Source organism: Triticum dicoccoides, chromosome 7A (genome assembly GCF_002162155.2).
Source record: "Triticum dicoccoides isolate Atlit2015 ecotype Zavitan chromosome 7A, WEW_v2.0, whole genome shotgun sequence".
Taxonomy (NCBI): domain Eukaryota; kingdom Viridiplantae; phylum Streptophyta; class Magnoliopsida; order Poales; family Poaceae; genus Triticum; species Triticum dicoccoides.
Genome location: NC_041392.1, coordinates 416,824,931 through 416,830,682, shown reverse-complemented (window position 1 = coordinate 416,830,682; position 5,752 = coordinate 416,824,931). Strand labels below are relative to the sequence as shown.

General features: G+C 41.7%; 1 long non-coding RNA gene across 1 annotated transcript; it reads right to left on the bottom strand.

Annotated features, from left to right (window-relative positions):
* Positions 1 to 1,566: 1,566 nt before the first annotated feature.
* LOC119327518 lies at positions 1,567 to 2,922 on the bottom strand. The gene is made up of 3 exons (XR_005158549.1): positions 2,721 to 2,922; positions 2,422 to 2,636; positions 1,567 to 1,635 (listed from the first exon to the last, which is right to left on the bottom strand). It is a non-coding gene; the product is annotated as an uncharacterized LOC119327518 (long non-coding RNA).
* Positions 2,923 to 5,752: the final 2,830 nt, after the last annotated feature.

Sequence of the window (5,752 nt, the reverse complement as noted above, 5' to 3'; positions counted from 1 at the left end):
ATTGAGAATCGTTGCATGGAAAACAAAAAAAATTCTACGCACACGCAATGATCTACCCATGGAGATGCATAGCAAAGAGAGGGGGAGAGTATGTCTATGTACCCTCATAGACCGTAAGAGGAAGCGTTTCACAACACGGTTGATGTAGTCGAACTTTCTTCGTGCTCTAACCGATCTAGTACGAACGCACTACACCTCTGCGTTCTGCACACGTTCAGCTCGGTGACTGATACGTCTCCGTCGTATCTAAAATTTTTGATTGTTCCATGCCAATATTCTACAACTTTTAATTAACGACCCGAACCTAATAAGATTCGATGTCTCTGCGCTCACTGTGCTAGTCCCTGGATCAATAGCTAGCACACACGATACAAGATGTAATATCAAGAATAAACCACATGTCATAATATTACATCGTAGATCCCGAACTAATATATTACATACCTGCGTAGCTCAAGGCTGGCTCATAACAAAAATACAGCGGAAAATCAAATAAAATCTTCAGGGAAACCATCAACACCATAGGCAAATGTCGAGTATAGACATCGTAACTCTACATCGTATCACTCACTCGTCGTATAAAATCTGCAACATGAAATGTTGCAGCCACGAAGGGTCAATATTGGCAAGTCACATAGGAAATGATATAACAGACCTACAACTATATGCAAGGTATATCAAGAGGATTGTGTAGTGGTTGTTTTGCAGAAAGCTAGTTTAGTTATGTCTTGGTACAATTGAATACATATGGTTGAATTGGGCAATCCAATACCAACCTATTCCCATTATTAAATTTCCCACACAAATTTTATTAAGGTATCATCTGTCAAGATCATCCAACAACTGTAATGGCATAGTGGCTCAAATTTGCCCATAACCGGGGGCACGACTAATCATGATTAGTTTTAATACTCTTCAGAGTTCAGTACGCTTTACCCACTGGACCCAATCTAAAGATTGGGACGAAGTCTTTCAGAAGAGGTTCCCTTAACCACTTGACGGCCACATCCCACCTAAATATGCTACATCTGTCGACACTGCCTGGGCAAGGGTTCCAACAAGTAATCAACTAAGCTAGAGCCCATATAGCCAGTGGCTGCACATGGAAGCTACTAGTCACTAAGTCTGTCTAATCTTTTTGAACCTGGGCGGCATTCCACTTAGGGTGCACTCTTATGGGCGCATGGCCTTAGAAAAGGTGCAAGACCCCATGATGCCTTCCCTCAACACCAAGCAATACCACTTCCGCCCAGAGGTGAATTAAGTCCTTAATTACTACACAATTTAGTTATATATATATATATATATATATATATATATATATATATATATATATATATATATATATAATCCTCACATAAGCTCAATGAACACATGAACCAATCCCCGTCTACATAGCATAGCAAGAATACACTACCACTGTCTACAAATAAGGCCATACTAAGCTGAAACTCGGTAGCAATAACATACTACCATGATCTTCCTACACATGCATAATATGGGATTGTGATATATAACTACATGCATGAAAAAAGTAGGATGAAGGATGATCAAGGTGTAACTTGCCTGGTACGTTTGATGAAGTTCTTCGCACTCACAATTCCTGATGATTCTACTCGTCACGCTCCGAACAATCTATCGCAACGAAAGAACAAAAATAAATAACCATGCCGTATAGAAGAACCAAAAGAACAACAAAACAAATATGGCAAGGTGAACAAGAATAACATATAGGCTTGTCGTTATAATATGGGTCTTGGTGGTGCTATAATGTGACAAGGTGAAGGAATGAACTCGAAAGAGTTAATGAACAACGAAATATTGCTTTATAAGCTTATATTTGATATAATACGAATCAGTGTCAAAGTGATGGGAAAACAACAGGCATGTTGTTGAACACAAAGCATATGACAGAGGCGTTCATTTGCAAAAGGAATTAAATGAATAGGAGCACCACAACTCAAATTATAGTGAGATAAAGTTTGAATTGAATTTAAATTCAAACATGTCAAAAGTATTTGAAATTTGAAGTGTACTTGATATGAACAGAAAGAATATGACATAAGTGTTCATAGACAAAAAGAATCAATTGGGAAGGATATACGGTTTGAGGGATATGATCGAATGAAGATTCAAATTTGAATTTGAATTTGTCAATTTTGAAAAGTTTGAACAAAGGAAATATTGATTCCACAGGATAGTAGAGGTCATTATGAACATGTAGGATAAAAGAATCACTCAATTTGGATACATGGATTGAAAGTTGTGCCTAAATGAAAATTGGACTAAAATATGTGGAAAAACAAAAAATTACTTAAACATCTGTTCTGAAATTACTGTAGCGTTTTCTGTAGCGTCTACTGTAGCATGCCACACGTCATCACGTGATTGGCCGAAGTGACTCTGTGCGCGCGCGCTCACCAGAAACAGAGGAAGACGGCAGCGGCTTCGGGATCGATCCTGGTGACTTCTCCTGCGCTCCTCCGGGCGGCAAAGACGGAAGGTTAGGCTTGATGCGGCAGAGACAGTGGAGTGCTCGGTGGAGGCGTGCACTTCCTCAAGCGGTCATGGCGAGCAGAAGCTTCAGGAGCGGAACTCCGGCGAGATCAGTTTGGCTGGGGCTCGCATCAGAGGATCTGCGAAGGGGGGAATATGGTCATGGAGAAGCGGCACATCCAGGAGATTGTGAGGATGAACAGAGGGTGCAAGGGGCGGCTTACTAACGACGACATCGACCAGAAAAGGGAGCTCGGGCAGCGAAGATGGGGTGCTCCGTTCGCTCGTAATTGAGTTCTACCTCGAGGGATTTGCACGGGAATCGCACGAGGGGAGCGAGAGATATCTCTCGGTGTCCATGGATTGGAGAGAGGGGTTCAGATCGCGCAGATCACGAGGAGCCTGATTCGGCAGCGGTGGGCTCTGTCGTGCGAGACAGGGAAGAAGGACGTGGGGTCGGGGTGTCGGTCAAACAGAGGAGGGAAGAGAGGCTGGCAAGTGGGCCAGATGGGTGACGCCAGCGCTGATGCGCGAGTGGCTGTTGGGCCGGCCTGGTAGCGCTGCAGCTGCTACACTGCGGTTGGGCCTGAGCAGTTGCTGCCTCGCGCGTGGGCGATAGGTAGGGAATGGAACAGTCGGCTATTGGGCTAGAATAGGTTAGGGATAGGTTTTATTATTTATGAAATTACAGAAATGGCTTTGGCTCCATATAAATGATCCAAATCATTTTCTAAAAAAATACCAGAACAACGCAAATACAAATATAGTTATATACAACATAGTGAACATTTTTCCAGTCCAAAACACTTATATAATATAAATATAATATTTTCATAAACTTTAATTTTGGCACTTATGTTCCATCAAATATTTTTCAACTCCAAAGAAGATTCAAATAACATTTGAAGAATTTCCAGTTCTTTTACATTGAAGGAGTCATATTACCTTCTCTCGTATGATTATTTTATTTAAGACTAGCACAAATGCTCGTGCGTTGCAACGAGAAAAAACACCGGTTCTTATGAATCAAAATTGGCCAGGTCGAACATGGTCTAGCTAGCTAGTGCTCCAAATCTTCTACACGAAACTTCCATGTCCACCGGCGTTGATCCTCACACAACCACAGATGTCTGACTCCATCGCTAGGTCTGCTATGTTATGAGCAAACAGTTAGACATGTACTTGTTTTAACTACAAAATTTAAGTAAAAGCAGCACATTCCATAATACCACATTCTCTAGAAAAACTAATTATGCATAAGAGCACAAGCTTGTTGCACAGTAAAGCAATCTCAAAAAAATAGCCGTTTTTTTTAGGGATATTCGATTCTGAGCTCAGGCTCAGCTGCTCCTGAAATCGTAGCCATCTGCTTGCATGTGGATGTGTGCCTTTGTGTGTATTCCCAGACGTATTTTACCAGTATTGGCTTTAAAGAATGAACAGGTCTGCACACATTTATTGCGACGGGAGGCGTTAGCCTGCATGCGGAACAGGTTGTAGACGAGCGGCCCAACGATTTTCCCGAGCCAGCCTGAGCCGTCTCTTGCATGGTGGACTTAACTGCCAACCACCCAATCCTTCTTTATCTATTCTTTTTTCCTTGATCTGCCGCCATGTCTGCTTCGTCGTCAGCTAGAGCTAAATCAGCTAGAGCTACACATATAGCAGGGCATCCAAATCTGAGAATGCCATGCGACCATCCACATATCCAGCTATAGAAGACATATGCACAATGACCACCATGGCCAACAGCCCATCAAGCTGGGACATTTTCATGTGCCAGAACAAGAGCAGCTATTTTCATCCGCAAAAAAAAAAGAGAGGAGCTATTTTCATCCACAATAAGAGCATCACTGCTCAACAAATTCTGAAATTCTGAATTTTAGAACTGCAAGGTGAATACAAATTGCAACGAATCGATTTTTGTCTACCAGAAATGCAAGAACTACAGGGTTGTCCTAGACATGTATCTAAAAAAAGACTAAATTCTAAAATCTAAAATGGTCATGTCCAGGGTGGCGACACTTCTGAAGACGCAAGATGAAAGGCAATGGTCACTCCTGGGTCCTGGCTTTTCTCTACTGCTTTGGTTGGGAAGCTCCATGTTGCCTAAATTACAAGAAACAATTAGCAAGTCAGAATACAACATTTTAGTAAACTTTTTCATACTACAATAGTTTTGTAACATTGTTTTCAAGCATAAATAGGTTCGCAAAAGGAGATGATGGTAAGCCTAGTTAAAAGGCTCACCATTCTAGTTAGTACAACACTTTTTGTAGGTTCCTCGGCATACTTGTGGATCGACTTCTCAAGTGTGCTCATCCGTGACGCACATGGTGTCCTGTCTGATGGTGCACTCCCTAGTCGTAATCTGAATTTTCAGAACAAGTAAAACATTCAGTACGCTGTCCCAAATGCCATAGAAATAAAAATGTTCGCACTATTTCTTCTTTCTGAATGTTAGATTTTCAGAACAAGTAAAACATTCAGTACGCTGTCCCAAATGCCATAGAAATAAAAAATGTTAGCACTATTTCTTCTTCCTGAATGTGGACAAGCCGGTGAATTTATTCTTGCAAGTTTAGCAGCTTGCACCCAGTTACCAGGAAAGATATCACCAACGAAAAGAGCTAAAACACTTTTTTGTCTGAACCTTTTTTTTTTGGAAAAGGGGACGTGCCCCAGCCTCTGCATCAGAAAGATGCATACGGCTCATATTATTAAAAGGATAAAACAGTAGCATAGTACCGAAAGGTCATAGTACAAACTATAACAAAATCTGTAAATAAGAAAAGCCCAAAGCCACAACCGGCTGGCAAAAACAATAGGATCACTACATGTCTATCCTATTACATGACCGCCATCCAAACCGGTTGAAAATATCCCGAGCTACCATCTCCCATCGGGTAGACGCAGTAACCAAACGCTCCCTGGCCTCCGTCGGAGTGAGTAGCGACCACATACGGATGAACGTCGTGGCCCTGAAGATAACCTGCAAAAAGTGAATGTTTGTTGATCGGTTAAAGACTAAGTCATTTCTGCAATTCCATATTGCCCACAAAAGTGCACAAACGCCAACCCGAATGTGTCTTGCAATGTCAGAATCCACCCCATCTAGCCATGTTCCAAATAACATACTAATAGATGTGGGCTGACTAATATTAAAAGCAATATGAACCGACCGCCACAGAATCTTAGCCAACGGGCAATCGAGAAAGAGGTGTTTGATGTTTTCAGAATGATCACAGAAGCTACA